Source organism: Neovison vison, chromosome 13 (genome assembly GCF_020171115.1).
Source record: "Neovison vison isolate M4711 chromosome 13, ASM_NN_V1, whole genome shotgun sequence".
In the NCBI taxonomy this organism is placed as follows: domain Eukaryota; kingdom Metazoa; phylum Chordata; class Mammalia; order Carnivora; family Mustelidae; genus Neogale; species Neogale vison.
In genome coordinates, this window is record NC_058103.1 from 48,977,281 (window position 1) to 48,994,772 (window position 17,492).

Sequence of the window (17,492 nt, forward strand, 5' to 3'; positions counted from 1 at the left end):
TTTGCTTCAGTGTGTTAAAGAAGGGAAAACAATAGTAAGTGTGGGCAGCCTAACGTCCAGGGAGTGGGACAGGAGGGTTCTCTACCTGGCTTGGTGGCTTCTTACCAGCAGCGAGACTTCACATCTGATCTCCCTGGACCTCAGCGTCCTCATCCATGAAATGGGGCTATGGGACGGCGCATCTGGCACCACGTCGGCCTAAAAGTCATTTTCAAAATAAAAAATTGCACCACTTCCCTCCTCCCCCCTTAGCACACTAATTCTGAGAGAGAAAGAGGAAGGGGAAACAGCACAGAAGCCGTTCACGCGCAAACCTTCGGGGTTGGGAGAGGCGCGTTCTGACGGAAACACCAACCTCACCGTCTTCAGCCCAGGGAGGAACGCGGCTGACGGACCGCGGTTCCACCTCTGGGTCGGCAGGCAGGGGGGTCGATGGCCCGCGGGTCCCGCCCGACCGGTGCCGGCTCCTCCCCGCAGGGACCCGGCGCGTCTGTCCCTCGCCCCCGCGACTACCCACCGCCTCGCGGGCGCCCCGCCAGACTCTCGCTGGGCGACTGTGTCAGTGAGCCACCCCTGTTTTGGTAAACACACACTTTGCAGTTTCAGGCAACACATGCCGGTTGCCATGGGCGTTTTCTCTTTTGACAGAAGCAGGGGCTCCGGAATCCCTTGATTTGGAGTTGTGGGCTGTGGATGTGGGTGTCTCTGCTGCTTTACCCCAGAAGGATGGGGTGGGGACGGGGGCGGGGGGTGGGGAGGCTGTGCCGCCATTCTCACGGTCTTAGGTCTCCTGACCTTGGCTGAGCACCAGGTGTGTTCACCCAAGCTTGAGCCAGGAGGCATCCTTTTCCAGGTGCGAGGACTTCCAGGTAGCTGAGCGCCTGGCTCCTCGCCCTCCAAGGACCGCCTGAACACAATCCTTTTGTCATCTCCAGAGTAGATGGAACCCTGGAGCCCTGGCTTCTGGGAGCCTCTGTCCGGGTCAACTCAGACCAGACTTCCTGAAGGCCCGGAAGGAACCATGCAGGCCTCCCAGCGAGAGGAAGCTAGGAATCTGGAGACCAAGGAGATAGCAAGGAGGTGTTTTGGACCTGCAGACAGTTTAGAGAAACTGCTGAGCACTTGTCCAACCCCTGCTTCTCGGTGGAGGAGGGGAGCACTGAGGGCTTTTGGGGACAGAATGATTCTTCTAGGCCTACTGAGGACAGGCTGGGCCCCAGTGTGGGGGCAAGGGGGGCGGGTTGGGGGTGTCTTAGCTCCCCTTGCAGCAAATGCCCATAGCACCTCCCCATCTTTGGGAAAGCTCCAAATGCCACCACCTATATCCAAATACTCCTGAGATCCAGGTGTCTCTTTAGGTTGAAGCCACTGCTGGATCTTTTCCTAAAATACATAACCAAAAATATGAACTAGTTCCTTGAGATGTAGCCGTTGGGATGTGAAGAGTTTCATAGTCAATATTATGCGGGGTTGGGGAAATGGTAGGTTAAAAAGGGGGAACAGAATTTCCTTATGATGGGACTTCTCAGAACCTTTAATACAGAAATGAGTGGTCTGAATGATCAAAATTCCCCAATCTAACTGACAATGGAATTCTTTCTCTTTGGGACTCACATTGAGGGTCCCACCTTGGATAACTCTTGGCTACACTGTAACCCCCAGAACAGCCTGGGTGATCTCTGTATCTTCTACCACTTGCAGCAGAGGGGTGAGTCCTCAGAAGGCCCTCATGTTTTTACTGAAGTGAACTCTGGCAAACCAGCGTGTGTGAAGCTAGCAGGAAGGAGGCCAGAGGACCCGGAAACCACAGTGAAGATGACCTCACAAAGAAACCAGTGTGGTGGGGCTCCTGGAGGGCTCACAGGGAAGCACCCTGCTTCTGAGGGGGAGCAGGCTGACAGGCGCCTTGGGCTAGCATGGTTTGGGGAAGTGAAAATAGCTCTGGTGGTTGGGAGAGAAGCATGTGTGGATAAAATTATTCAAATTCTGACAGATGGATTGGAGGTCTCCTCTCCTGCTGGCCTGGCAACCTCTGTGTAGAAAGCCTTGCCTGGGAGATGGCTCCTGGCAGCTCTGGGGAGAGGCTGAAAATGTAAGCCCAGGCAGATAGAATGGCACGGTAAAGCGACAGTCACCAGGTGCTCAGGAGGGAAGTTGGAAGCCAGAATGTTCCCGGAGCTGAGCTAGGACCATCCTGTTGTGCAAAAAAACAGAGCGATGTGTTCCGGTCTGGAGGATCAGGTTTCTCAGAATGGAAGCCTGACCTGTGCACACTGAGCTTCAGGCTTTGCTCCAAGGTCAGGGGGACAAAAACCTGCTTCTTCCCCTCCAGGAGGATGCCACCCAAACACATTCAGTCCTCCCAGGGCCGGGGCAAGGGGCCAGGGGCCAGGGCCAAGGGGATCAGCTGCTTCCTGTGAGGAACTGGGTGAGCAGCCCGGTGGCTCTCAAGCTCCCCGCACCTCACCCACACCCTCCCCGGCTTGTAAATCAGGTTTTGCTCCCTACGGGTGCTCTGAGCCAGTGAAACTTATCTCTGAGCAGTTAGTTATAAGCTGCCGGTTCTTAAAAATTTCCAGTTTAACTGGACTGGTCGGTGCCTGGGGGCCCTGTGTTCAAGATCCCAGCTGCAAAGGAAGAAAAGAAAAGGAAGGTGGTCCCCACTTCCCCAGGGCTGCTGGTCTCTGTGGGTCCTGCCTCAGCCTGTGGGACAACCCAGAGTGGTTCCTCCCCACCCCCAAGCCTGGCCAGCTTTTTTGCTCACGGGTCACAGTCCAGCTTATTAAACTTGGATGACAGTAAACCAATGACTAACTGGATAATTAAAGCCACAAGTCAGGAGGTCTGGGTGGATCCCTCCTCCAGAATCTCCAGTGGCCTGTTCCACAGGCAGACTCTGCTCGCCGCGCGTCCTCCCCACAACCAGGAAAGCTTCTGTGAATTTTAAAACCCTCCGAGCGACCTCCACCACTTCTTACAATCACTTCTCCATTTATCCATTACTTCAGGCCCCCATGCCACCGTCCCTGTCCACCCCAAGGAAGGAGGAAATCGAACCCCACTCCCCCACACTGCTGCGTGGACAGGAACATGACCAAAGATTTCCAACTAAAACCAAAGTTACTCAGCAGAGCTTCCTGCCCGGCTGCGCTGACGTGCTAGAGGACACAAGATCCCTCCCCCACCCAGTTCTTTCTCTTCCATGCAGCTTCTCCACTTCAGTCACTTGAGAGCCTCTCCCCACTTTCCTAGGAGGGTGGAGGACACCTTCAAAGCAGGCAAGCCCGCACGGAGAGCACCCTGGGTTGCTTCAAAGACGGTCTCCTCCAAATCTGAAGTTCTTAGTGAATGCCTTGCCTCTGTTTCTGGAACATGAAGCCCTACTGAAGTTTCCAATGTCCCCAAAAGCATTTCTGTGCTTCCTCCTCTAATCTAGTGCCCATGGACCTCCCCTTGAGGGGGGAGCGCTTACACCTACCTTACACTCTAGTGCCTCTGCATTACCCCCCACCCCTGCAGCTCTGGCTGTCCCTGCTCCCTCCTATCTCTCTACCAGTCTGTCCTTCATCCCTGTCCTCAGCAGCAGCCAGCAGCCAGCTGCCACTAGGAGACATGGGTGAAGGAAAGGCAGCAAGTGGGGGGATGGGGTGGGCGATCTGATTTTTGTATGCTATTCCACAGTAGAGGTTTGTGGTTATTTTAATTAAAAATATATTAATGCTTCCTCCAAGTGTTTGAGGACTTTGGATTCTGAGAAAGTAGAGACCATGTACAGCCCATGGCTCCATGCTGCTTGCCCTGCTTTGGTAGGCTGTTTCTTACCCCTGCTTATAAGGACCCTAATGGGAGTGGAAGAGTCCTTTGGATTCGTACTTGTTAGCAAGAATGTCTTTCACAAAACTCTAAAACTTGTGAGGGCAGGGACTTTCTGACATTGAATTTCATGGTCTTGCAATAGTGCCTAGAAAATAGTTAAGTGTTCTCAGGCAATTTGTGTTTGTTGCATTACTATCACTACCTAAAAGAAGAAATTAAAGTCACTCCCTGTTCTCAAGATGCTCTTTGTGTTTAGGCTTGTTAAAAAGAAGCAACAGGAAAAACAACAACAACAACAACAACAGAGGGGCCCCTCGGTGGCTCAGTTGGCTAAGCGTCCGACTTGATTTCGGCTCAAGTCACAATCTCAGGGTTGTGAGATTGAGCCCTGGTTGGGCTCTGTGCTGAGCAGGGAGTCTGCTCAAGATTCTCCCTCTCCCTCTTCTCCTTCCCCTGCTCCCCCCAAAATAGATAAGCAAATCTTTTTTTAAAAAAAAAAAAAAGGGAAAAAAACCTCAGACCCAAAATGGAGACACCTATGTTAAGCCCAGCCCCAAACTTAGCACCTAACCGTACTGCAGTTCCAGCCTTTCCCAGGAGTGGACTTTAAACCAGTCAGTCTCCAGTTTCCTGATCAGCACTAGTGAGGACCTCTGCCAAGACCCCTGCCCTCACCCCTAAGGGAAAGTGACCTTGCCTGAATTGATCCTTTCTTTTCTTTCACTAATAACTTCTTTGTCCTGCCCCTTCCTGCCTATAAAACCCTTCAGGTCGCACAACTCCTCAGAGCACCCCTGTATTTGTTATAGGGACGCTGCCCAATTCATGAATTGGTGACTAAAGCCGCTTAGATCTTTAAATTTCCTTAGCTGAACTTTGGTTCTTTAACAGGCTGCTTGTGTGTTGACAAATTGCACGCATATCCTCTCCATCTCGAATCACCAGGAACTGATGCTACCAAAATCCGTGTCTCATCTGTCCTCTTATCTGTGTCTAGCAGATGAACGCAGAGCCAACCAGCAGACCTGCAGACTGATGAGGAAGGCATTGGAGACCAAGAAATCTGACAGAGTTCCAAACCACATGCAAAGTAAGAGAGATGGGCGTCCTGAGAAATGGGCCCCAAACCTCAGTCCTGCCCTGGATGTCACCGTCTGCCTCAGGCCTCACTGAGGGGCCTTGAAGATGCTCAGCTGGGAGCCTCTGCTGGGGCTGGGTTTCCTGGCCAGCCTGGCCTAAGGGCGGTGGAGGAAGTGCTGTGGGGAGCTGAGTGAGGCAGAGGGCCATGAGCAGGGCGCACACCCACAGGGTGGGGGTGGGGGGTGGGGGCGCACTGCTGGGAGCTGGCTGAGGACAAAGGAAGCCGAGGTGTGGACCTCCCCTGCTGCAGAGGGGGCTTTCTTGTCTCCCTGATCTCCCAAACGCTCTCCAACTAAAAAATACCGACTGTGCCTAACTCTGAAGGCAGGCCCTCACCTGTGTGTGTGTCCTACCAGAGTTCTTTGCTCCCTGGGGAGAAACAGAAGCTACACTCACTGTTCCTTTCAGGATTGAATTATTGCTCTTTAAAAAGTCATAGGGAAAAAGTAAGGTTGGTCCTTGTATTAACCGAGAAATTTTCAATAAAAAGTGTGATTTCTCGCCAGTTGCTGGTGACCAGTTTTCCAGAAGGGACTGACAGACTTGTGAAGCAGTTATTACATGTGATGACAACCACCAATTTAGTGAAGGGTCAATGGTTTGTTTATTTTTAAATATTGAAACCCTTCGGGTTATACATGGATCACTTACTTGAAATAATACCAAATAGTGGCCTTATGGTGACAGAATTCAACCACTTCCGGACAAGTCAGGAGCATTATATTTTATGTCACTCTTCTAGAGTATAGAAATTAGTCTGAAGTAAACTCTAAGAAAACCTTCCCTGGTGTTCCTTGAGTTTGCTGATCCCAAGAAGGGAACAGGGACAGGATCCCCTGGGATACAGTCTGAGCAATGAGGTAAAGTCCCTGTCCCCCAGGCCATCTGGTGCCAACAATCCAGGGCCCCAGCCTCGAGGCTGCCTGTTGGTCATAATGAGCCATCTGTCTGCCTGGTGGGGAGAAGCCCATGGGAGCAAGTGTCTTGGGGCATTCTGACATGACCACTGACCTTTGCCAAGGAGCATGTTTGGTTTTATCCAGAACAGCTCAGCCTGGTGGTGAGAATGTACCCTCTTCATCCATCTTCATGTTGCCCCTGGATTGTTTAAGGACCTTCTCCTGCCCATTTCCCTCCCCTTGCAGAAGCAGGGCCGGGGTGGGGGGTGACGGCGGGGGTAGGGGGAAGGTGTCTTTGTCTTGTTGCCCTTGTTGCCTTGTGTCCTGACCAATCACAGGGCTTCTAGGGGATTTCTTTTTTTTTAAAGATTTTATTTATTTATTTGACAGAGATAAATCACAAGTAGGCAGAGAAGCAGGCAGAGAGAGAGAGAGGAGGAAGCAAGCTCCCTGCTGAGCAGAGAGCCCGATGCGGGACTCGATCCCAGGACCCTGAGATCATGACCTGAGCCGAAGGCAGTGGCTTAACCCACTGAGCCATCCAGGCGCCCCTATCTTTGTTTTTTAAATACATGTGCCATTTAAGTAAAAAGAGACTCTAATATGCCATGTAGCTTTAGGAAGAGTCCTTTAGCTATTCCTTGTTTTCAAACAAAATGCTACCTCCAAGATTCCCCTATATAGAAATTCTAGAGCCATTGCTCAGCCTCTGTGACCTGTTGTCATGAGTAAGTTTTTGATAGAGCACCAAAGTACCCAAATGATTTACCTCTTTAAAAAAAAAAAGTTGATGGCTCAAGGTTGTCCATGTCATTTGGTACTCCCCTTGGGTCTGTTTTCTGGCATGGGAACAGAGACAATGCTACAGCCTGCATACTGTCCAAGGAACGGGCTCTCTGTTATTGGGGTTTACTGGGAGCAAGGGCAGATGGAGAGGAAGGGGAGGTGGGGATGACAGCCCCAAAGCCCTGCAGTGGGCTGTTACACTGCCACAGAGAAAGGGGATTTCTAAAACTTTAGAAAGCCAGGGTCTTCTTTCCCTCCAACAATGGAAATTGCCAAGTAGGAGTTGGATTTAGCTCTGAAGACTTAAGAAGCTCTGGGTGTGTGTGTGTGGGGGGGTGCGTGGCTCAGCTCATTTGGGACCAGAGTCCCAAATGATCAGTCCCTGAAGCCAGGCTCTCTCCTCAGAGTCTCAACCTGTGGTTAAATGGTGGGATTTGCTTGGTCTGAGGAATTTTCTAAACTAAATGTCTCAGCATTTTATAATTAGTAGAATTCAGGTAAAATGGAGAGCTTTGACTTTTTTCAAGAATCAGGAGCAAGGGGAGGCCAGCCCCATTGGCCAAGATGGACCCTCCGCACCCCTCCCCCACCCCACAAACACACCCGGGCAGCCCCCATCCTGCTTTGGTGCCTTGGAGGCATGAGGGGCCACAGAGAAGCTCCCGCCATGGACCCCTGCCTCCCCTATTCTCTCTGCCACCCAGAGGGTGTCTAGACACACATTTCCTGGATCAAATTCAGGCCCGAGAGCCATGATTTATTCTTGCCTCGGCCTCCATTCCTCCCACATCACCACACAGACACAAAAACCTCCTGCCCATTTACTAAAGCCAAAGAATGTCAGGATTAATCCATAATTGAAACTTTTGAAAGAGCTAAAAGCAGCTTGAGGCTTAGCATTCCGCAGCTCCTCATTAAAACAAGGATTTTTGTAACTCTAGGGCAGCTGGAGACACATGACTGATTTCAAAAGCTCACGTGAAGGATCCCAGCCTCAAGGATACAAGGCAGGCCTGCTGGGATGCTTGTTGTCTTTCAATCTCAGGACAGGTGTGTTGGGTGTTCAAGACTACAGCCCAATGGCCAGAAGGCCCCAGGCCCTCAGGAGCACGGCAAAGAATGGTCATGGTCAGGGTGAAAGCACTGCGGCCCCTGGCAAGCCTGAGTTGCAGGCTCCAACACCCACCTGGCCCTGAAACAGGCAGAGCCCTGGAGCCCCAGCACACACGGCCACCATCCTCCTTGCACCACCCCCGCCAGATGTTCTGCCATGTTGGCTGTTCTCTGGGATTTCACACCGACTTTCTCATGGGGGTTCATAGATAAGGTCTGCCATCTCTGGCCTGGACTGTGTGGAATTGTGTGGAATGTGCTCAAAGGGCCTTTGGAGTCAGACAACATTGGAGCTGGGACATTTCAGGTAGCATCTGGCCAGGCTTCCCAATGGTGACTGCTCTAGAATCACCGAGAACACTTCAGAATACAGGCTTGCGGGCTTCAGATTGCCACCCACCGCCCCTCCCCTGACATGACCCTGTGAAGTCATGAGCTGTCAGGCTTGGGAAATACTGATGTCATCCAACCCCTTCCCTTCCATTTCTGATGTAAGATCTGAGGTACAGTAACTTTTCCAAGGTCACACAGCTGGTTTGGGAGGACTGAGGGCGAGTAGAGGTCTCCTGAATAGGATCCATGGCTTTTTCTATAATACATCGCCTCCTGGATGTGCCCACAGATGGACCTGCACACTACCGCCAGAGTTTTGAATGTGGAAGAGGGTAAGAAGCCTGGCCTTCGTGCCTTTAACCCCAGATAATTTCCCCAATATTGGCTTCCGTTGTGGTTGATGACCCAGATGCCTCAGTCTCAAGTCATTTGGGCAGGAGTTTCTGCTTCTAGCTCTATAGTTACCACAGTTTCACTTGTCCTTTGAGAGGTGAGAGAAGGAACTGTGCATATGTATGTGGACTGCTCTGTGCCTCCGTTTACCTCTCTTTAAAATGGAGAGAATGACTGACCCAGCACCCTTATGTCTGCTTCTTTGGAGCCCTGCAGGACAGTTGAATGGCCACAGAAATGCATTTTGTGATCTCCATCAGGCAGAGATAGAAGCTTTCTGTACCCACACCGAACTATGCTTAAAGTCAAGGCTGGTCTTGCCACATATTTAATAATTCTGATGTCAAAATACCATTGTGGCTTCTCTGACTACCCTGCATGACCTCCAGGAAGGGCTGTCTGTCTTCTCTTGGTTTCTGGAGGGCTGGTGAAATATTTCCTGTGGGTAATTGTAGGAGGAGCCCCAGTTTTGAAGGACTGAACAAGATAAAAAATTAAATACTATGACTAGTAGCTAGTACAGAGTCCTTATAAAAGGCTGGGCATTCTGCCGAACATTTTACACACATTATCTCACTTAATCCTCAACTACAGCCCTTATGAATGAAGTGTGATGAGTATTCCCTTTTCACAGAAGTGGAAAATGAGGCTCAGAAAGGTTAAAGAACTTGCCCAAGATCACCAACTTGCTGAATGAGGGAGCTGGGATTCAAACCCACATCCAACTGTCTCCAGGGGTGAAGCTCTGATAAAGGGGGCTGTTATCACAGAGCACTGTCCTCATGAGCTTGACCAGTCACCTCCTGCTGCCTGGTAGTTCCCAGTGTGACATGACAGCCTGCTGCAGCTCAGGCCAAGGACAGCCCAGGCACCAGCGTCCTGGCTCTCAGCTGAGAGGCTCACAGCTCCCATCAGATCGGGGACTGCCTGACCCAGCCTGACCAAATTAGAGCAAGTAATGGGTGTGACATAATTTGACATGTACATTGTTAATTGAACCCCATGGGAGATGATTTTAAATAGAGACAAATACCATACTGTGAACTATTTGGGTTATGAAGCCCTTATTCTCTGACTATTGCAGGCGGTTGGGTCGGTGAGGGGAGAATTGTGTCATGATAAACTGAAAACTCCTGAGCTTGTCCAGGGTCAGGAGAGCAGCAAGCTATCTGGACTGGGAAAAAATCCTTCCTGGATGTTTCAGGGATCTATGCTCCCTTCCTAGCATTTTACCCCCAAAATGCTCCCAAGCCCACATTACGAACCACTGCTTCCACCCATCCTCCCCCCTACCCCCAGAGACTTCCTAGCCAGGGAGACCCAGAACCCTAATTGCAAAGCCAGTCCTGGTCAGACCACAAAACAGGCACAGCGTGACATCCCCAGAGGCACACTCACCCCACTCTCCCTTCCTCGGGCTCAGGAAACCGGACCTACCCAGGGGCCTTGCCAAGGGCCCTACATTGGTGCACCCTTTCTGGGCATCACCTTATGCCCAACTGCTAGTCTCTTTCCCTTGTCACTAGAGAGACTTACCTGTCTTATTTCCCAGGCCCTCATGCTTGTTTTCTGAGTTTTCTAAAGAGTCTGGGTACCCACATCTGCTAGGGCCGCCAATCATAATGGCTTAATATGTGCCTGTCCTCTCCGGCATGACCTGCCAGCTGTACGACACACAACTAGCACCTAAGACATTATCTATGGTTGGAAAAAAAAATAAATTAAAAAAAAAATAGCACCTAAGACATTATCTACGATTGAATCAGTGAATGAAAGAGCAAAAGTTGTCGGGAAATCGGATGCCTTACCTCAAACCAATAAGCCGATTACTGGCTTCCAGGCAAATAGAAACACAATTGAGAGCAAGAAAATTTTTTTGCCTTTTCAAAAAGTCCTTTAAATGACACCCCTTTAACAACACTAGGTGGTGACAATGGCCAGGAGAGGTGTAGGACACGTGGTGGCCTCCCTACATGCATTCCCTTTTTTTTTTCTCCCTCCCAACAAGGTCCCATACTTCCCCAACCATGCTATTGGGAGGAAAAACCTTGTTACAAGTCTCTGAGTGGACCATGTAGAGGGTCTCATTGTCCTAGTCTTCCTAGTCACAGTGATTGGTTTGGGGACCCGGTTCAGATACAAGAAGACTTTGCTAAGAGTTTCAGGGACCTTGTGGTCTAATGTTAGGTGAAATTGATGTCTTCACTGACATCCAAAGACACTGGGACTTCATTGAGTTGTCTAGCTACAATATTGGGCCTTATCTGAAGCCTACCTGACCTCTGGACTTCTCAATTACATGAAACAATAAAACCTATTTTTATTTAAGCCAAATAAATACATAACCCAATAATATGTAACTCCTTGGTTACTTTTTATGCCTGAGCTCAGAGAGAAAGACTGTATTTTGTCATTTTAAATCACCTTGTCTTAAAGCTCACTTAACTTAAATATACCAAAAAAACAAACAAATAAAACCCCTAATTTTTCACTCTTAAAGGCTTCTCAAGATTTCTAGACTTTTGATGTTCCAGGTTAATGAAGAAATAACAGTGGTTTCAATAAGGTAGAAGCCTATTTCTCTCTTCCATAAAAGAAGGCTGGGGTCTGGCTGGTATGGGAGCTACAATGTCATCAAGATTCCAAGTTCTCTTGTCTTTCTGTTCTGCCATTCTTAGCCTATGATTTCCATCTTCACATTCACCTCATGGTCTAGTGTAGCAGCTAGAGCACCAGCCATCACACTGATCTTCCTTTTCCAGGGAGGCACAGGGGGAAGGGAGAAGGGGAAAAAGTGAGTACATCTGTACAGTAGCACCCCTTAAAGAACAGAAGACTCACCCAACAGCTTAAACTTCTACCTCAATGGCCATCCCAACTCTAAATGTGACAGATGAATATACCATGGAGCTGGGCACATTGCCACCCAAGTTAAAATCTGTTGTGTTACTAAGGGAAAAGGTGAGTGTAGATACCGTGTCAGCAAGGAACAGTTTCTGTCCTACCTTACTTAAACAAATCTGACTTTTGTGCTCAGTTCTGCAGCCTGGTGCCTGTTCCCTCAAGGAAATCCCCTGGTTCAAGCGGCAATAATTCTTTCCATAGATCCTCAGCAACCCCAGCAGGTTCCCTAGCCCACCCCCATGCAGGACCCTCTGACCAGCATCTTCTGATTTATCCAGTTAAGCATTCATTGAGCACCTACTGTCTAGCTTTAGACCACATTCGTCTTTCATTGGAATCTTAGCTTCAGCTGAATTCACAGCACACTTGGACTTCTCCATCAAGCTCCAGTCAGACCCGACTCACCCCTATGCTAATTTATTCACCAGTCTTGCCCTAGAGTTGTGTTCTTTCCAACACAAGCCTGCTCTTAGGTCATTGGTCTATAATGTCTGCTGGCATTAGTGTTCTCAGTCCTGTGCCTGAGGGCCTTGTGGGCCCAGAACAGCAAGGGCTGTGGTCCACAGCAGCAGCTGAGTCAAAGCTGAGTCTCTCTGAAACTTCATGGACGATAGGGTATGATTTTTCTTGGGACAGGTGACTGGGTCAGGCCAAGGCAATGATTTTCAGTTCTCCCAAGGCCCTCTGGCTCCATATGGTACATTTTAGGCCCCAGCGACAGCACCGTGGGCCTCTGTTAACAATGAACAGCACAAACAAGGTGAAGCCAAGTAGTCATAATGAAATGAGTTATTGTCTTGCGAGACACAAAACATCTGCTCCTTTCTACCTCACCTGCACAAAAGTAGAAAAAAATCAGAAAAATCAATGTCTGCTATTGCTAACAGAACGTGTTGTGTTGAGTCCTCATATAAAGACTACCTCTCCAGAAGCATCTAGTTCTTTCGCTTGAATTTTACCCATTTGATTTTAATTATAAACTGAAAGCTATTGTAATTCAAAATCTTACAGTCTATTATGTCTTTTCACGTGGAAACATTAGGCAGATGTGAACAATTATCCCCCACTGGATTCTTTTTTTTTTTTTTTTTTTTTTTTAAAGTTAAAGTCTTTGGGGGAACAGCTAAACTGTGCTTTGAATCACTGGTTTAAAACAACCTACAAGAGGATCCCAACTGGAAATGGGAGGAGGAGTCTGGGAGGCAGTGAAGGTTGGGGGGCAGAGAGGGAATGGGTCCATTGGTGCCCCAAGGAAGTGCCCCTGACCCCACTAGTGCCCCACTATCACCCAATCCCACCTTGCCCTCGCCATGCTGCTCTGTACCCCCTGAAATACGGACTTGAGGCTGGATTGTATTGAAAAGCTCCTGACTACTCTCTTTCATTACTGAAAGCTTGTGGCTGAGGCCCAGGTGATAAGCCTGTCAGTGAACCCATCCAATGTATTGAAGCCATCAAAGACCCTTCCATTTTGTTCATTTTGACCACCTATTTGCCTACACCTTATGGAGGAAGAAAACAAACCAAATCAACATTGCTGCTGATATGAGAGTCTTGGAGGCAGAAAATCTAAAATTTGAACATCTGTGAGTAGTCTAATAAGACCACAAAGGGTTTTGTTTTAAACCCTTGTTTGGAACCCTTGTTGTTTGGAACCCTGTGGCAATCCCATGCAGCCTTCAGACTCCAAGCCTTTGTCCTCAGTCCTAGGGAAAGCCCAGAGATGGTTGTATGGTGCGTGATTTCCTTGCCCTTCTGGGTATGAGAGCCCAGAGGCCCCCAGCAGAGAAGGGCCTGAACTCCTGGCCGATGTGCCAGGAAAGTTGGGTGGGCTGGGGCTGACCAAGCTCTTTGGTGTGGTGAATTCTCTGTCTGCAGTGTTTCCTCTGTGAGAAGGAGCACTTGAGAAGCCCTGAGCCAATAGGACTCCTACACGGCCGCACCCCTTAGCTGCCCCAGCAAGGGCCCCGAGGGGCATTCACCAGGGCCAGGTGTGAGGCAGAGGGTGTTGGGAGGAGCCAGACCTGTAAAATCAGCTTGTGCCCAAGGCTCCAGAGAAGACTCACCTTGGAGGGTGGGCAGCAAAGGGAGACACTCCGTTGCTATGTACCACATCCCTAAGGTCCAGGGGTTACTGAAGGAAGAAGAGCAGGATGAGACCCAGAGGAAGAAAGTTGTGTTTCCTCCAAGCAAGAGAAACAAAGACACATTCTGGTGAAGGAGTGAAAAGGAAGCTATTAGAAAACTGGACCGCAAACCTGGTCCGCCCTTGGAAGATGGTTTCCATTTTGGGAAACACTGCTGATGGAAAGCCTTGCACCTCAACCATACTTTCTTTTACAGCTGTGAGGCCTTCCAAACCTTCCCTGCCCAGGAGCCCTGTACTGTGGGAGTGTGGGCAGTGCCTGTCCCAGGCCACAGAGCAGGAGTGGTAGATGCCAAGCGGCTCCTAGGGGCTATGGTGAGTCCCCACCAGACAACACAGGGGCTGCTGAAGGGCCTGGCCACCTCAAACCCGCCATCCTGTAACTTGTGAGGAAGGGCTACATCAAGAGCCCTTGAAGTAAGTGCCTGGGGGTGCCTCTGAAGCTTATCTGAAGCACTTTCCCAAGGAGCTCCTGGCTACCTTGCCTGCTGTGGTCTGGATGTCCCCTTGTCCACGCCAGGCTCTGCTGTCATCATTTTCCAGTACACTGAGCACACTCATCTGCTGGGCTCAACAGCCCTCAAGGTGCCAGAAAAGCTCATCCAGGACCCATTCTGGAAGCTGGGTGGCGTCTCTGAAGCCTTCAGTTCCCTTCCCACAGACTTTTCTGGGCTTCAGCAGGCTCTGCACCTGCCCTCATTCTCCCCAGCCCCTGGGAGCCTCCTCCGTGGGCGGAGTAAGGGCTGCATGAATCGTGGGAAAGGAGTACTTCGTGAAGTCAAGGCCATTGCAGATACTCCCTGCCCTGCCTGACTACCGAGTTCATACCCTCGAGGCCCGCCATGAGAAGGGCAAGGAAGCCAGCTGAGTGCCCAGGACATCTGCTTTCACCCATTTTCCCGGATGGGTCTCAAAAAAAAAAAATGTGCCTGGTCTGGGTTTGTGATGGAATGTCCTAACTGTGATGTGGTCTATCGTAGCCAGCAGCCCTGGTTTGGGAACCCATCCCAGGCAAACCTGCATGCAGACTGACTGTGCCTGCGTGGCCTGCAACTGATGGGTTTCTAAAGGTCAGCAACAGTGCTTCCGAGCACCTCTTGGGTAGAATGAACTTCATGGCTCATGGTGTCCAAGCTTAGCCACGGGGCCCCTGGTGCTGTGACTTTCTGGCTGATGGACCAGCTCGCCCCTGCCTCTTCACCGCTGCCTATGGCTCCAAGGGAGAGCCATTCTTCAGAGATCATGCCCCCAGCACCGTCGAGGTGCCATGGGAGGGCTTCTATGACAGCTATTCATTCAAGACCCAGTCAGTGCCTGAGAGGGTATGTGACAATGGCTTTGAAGCCACTGAGATGTTCTGGAGGCACAGGTGGACAGTGAGGGCAAGACCCTCAAGAGATGGGCAAGAATATGCAGAATATGGTGGGGGCTGTGGTGACCACCATGGATGTACCACTAGGTTTGGTGAAGGATGCAGCCCAGCTGGCCTGGCTGGGCGCTGAGCAGGAGCACAGCCTCTGCTGCTGGAAGTTCGGGGGCAAGCTTTCCTGCGGACAAAGCTTCTGTGACAAGTGCTCTCGTGACCTCCAGTCTGTCTCTTCTGGAGACAAAATCATCCCCTCTGAGTCTGTGTCAACTTCAGTTAAAACCCACTGACTTGGGGCGCCTGGGTGGCTCAGTGGGTTAAGCCTCTGCCCTCAGTTCAGGTCATGGTCTCAGGGTCCTGGGTTCAAGCCCCTCATCGGGCTCTTTGCTCAGTGGGGAACGAGCTTCTCCTTCTTTCTCTGCCTGCCTCTCTGCCTACTTGTGATCTCTCTTTGTCAAACTAAATAAAATCTTTAAAAAAAAAAAAACAAAAAACACCCCACTGACTTGAGGGCGCCTGGGTGACTCAATCAGCTAAGCATCTGCCTTAGACTCAGGTCATGATCATGGGTCCTAGGATCAAGCCCTGTGTCAAGCTCTCTGCTCAGACTCCCTGGGGAGCCTGTTTTTCCCTCTACCCTTCTCCCCTGCTCATGATCTTTCTCTCTGACTCTGTCTCTCTCAAATAAATAAATGCAATCTTTAAAATAACAACAGCAACAACAAAAAAACCCAGTGAGTGACCTTGAAGCTCAGCTCCCTCTTTGAGTCCTTCACAATTACTTAGGTTCTCAGAGTTAGAATTGTCATTGAGGTAGGCCCTCCTTCTAGTCACCTCTTGTGCTGTGTGTCCTCTCTGCTCATCCTGGGGTCCCGATCCCATGGTGGGGGGTGTGGGGAGCAGATGACAAGCCAGCGTGCACCTAGTGGTAGACTTGAAGCCATGAATTCCTCAGGGCAGGGAAGTGAACAGTTCTAGCAAAGGGGAATGAACCTGAATCTGTTGCATTTATAACCAGTAAAAATAATATATACTGGTATCACAGACAGAAGCTACTGGCTGTGAAGACTTCTCCCAGTCCGTCCCCAGCACAAGGATAAGGTGGCTGTGCCAGCAAGTCTGACCCACAAAGCTGAGCCGCATCTAGCACCACCACGGTTCTAGTCACTTCTGTCTTCTAAACCTCTCTTTTCCTTGCTTTCTCCCTTCATGCCTCACAGTTACTTGGGGGAAGTGAGCGTCCCAGGCACTTCCTGCTTGGAATAGCCTGAAGGAAACCTACGGCAGTCCTCCAGAGTTAGAGCCCAATTCCTGGCTTCAGCCCATTTCATTAAGAGACCACCCAATGGGGGCACCTGGGTGGCTCAGTGGGTTAAGCCGCTGCCTTCGGCTCAGGTCATGATCTCGGGGTCCTGGGATCGAGTCCCGCATCGGGCGCTCTGCTCGGCGGGGAGCCTGCTTCCCTCTCTCTCTCTCTCTGCCTGCCTCTCTGCCTACTTGCGATCTCTCTCTGTCAAATAAATACATAAAATCTTAAAAAAAAAAAAAAAAAAGAGACCACCCAATGTACCACGCAGGTCACTGGAGTGGATGGAGATTGAGGGATAGGGTCCTCAGTCCTGAGAAGTCATCACACAGGTGACTGATGCCTCCGCACCTAGGGAGAACACGGAAGGAAACAGGCCCTTACTGGTAGTGTGTCCTGCTTGTGGGTGCTTCTGTTTGCCTGTCCAATCAGTGGTCCCAAAGATCACACCTTACCCCCAAGCAGAGCACCTGCTTTTCTCCCCCTCCAACCCTGGCAAGCCCACCATCTGCTTAGGAGTATGGTATTATAATTTTTATTGCTTATTTTGAAGTGAGTTAATTCTTGGTTGCCAGATCATGAGAAATCTTCCAGGGAAACAGAGCACAGAATGGACCGTTAGTTTTCTTTTTTTTTTTAAGTATATACAAATATTTCAACAGATCATTAAGAAAAATTTGTAACTCTCTCTCTGGTCCTTGCAAGAGACATCAAATGAGCTTTTGTTTCTCAAGAGCTGGGATGTCTGTATCTAGCATGACTGGAAGAGACTGTTGTGCTGAAATCCTGTCACCATGGTGGATTTTATCTTCGATGAGTGAAAACGACAAAGCAAAAGCAACATAGTTCTCTACTGCACTAGCAGGTGGGCGGAGTTCCAGGGAGATGTGCAGCGGTCATTCCTAGTGTGGCAGTCAGTGTGAGCCTTGAAATGTGTTGGTTCTTCTCACTGTTCCCTTCCTGCCTCCTGTGGACCAGGGACTGAGGCTGAATTCTAGCACCGTTTGCTATCAAAGTCACCATTGTAAAGGAATTTTCCTGTTGAGGAAGAAAACAAACCAAAAAAAACCAAAAAGCCAACCTGACACCTTATAAGTTTATTATATTACAGGTTTAACCATGGAGGCTTGACTCTAGATTCAGAAACTTTGTTAACTGGGCACCTGGGTGGTTCAGTTGAGTGCCAGACTCTTAATTTCAGCTCAGGTCATGATCTAGGTGTTATGATCTCAGGATAATGGAGTCAAGCTCCCCCCCAACCCCAGGTTGAGCCCCAGGTCAGGCTCTGCA

General features: G+C 49.9%; 1 pseudogene; it reads left to right on the plus strand.

Annotated features, from left to right (window-relative positions):
* Nucleotides 1–432: 432 nt before the first annotated feature.
* Nucleotides 433–14,343, plus strand: LOC122894493 (annotated as a pseudogene).
* The last annotated feature ends 3,149 nt before the right edge of the window (nucleotides 14,344–17,492 follow it).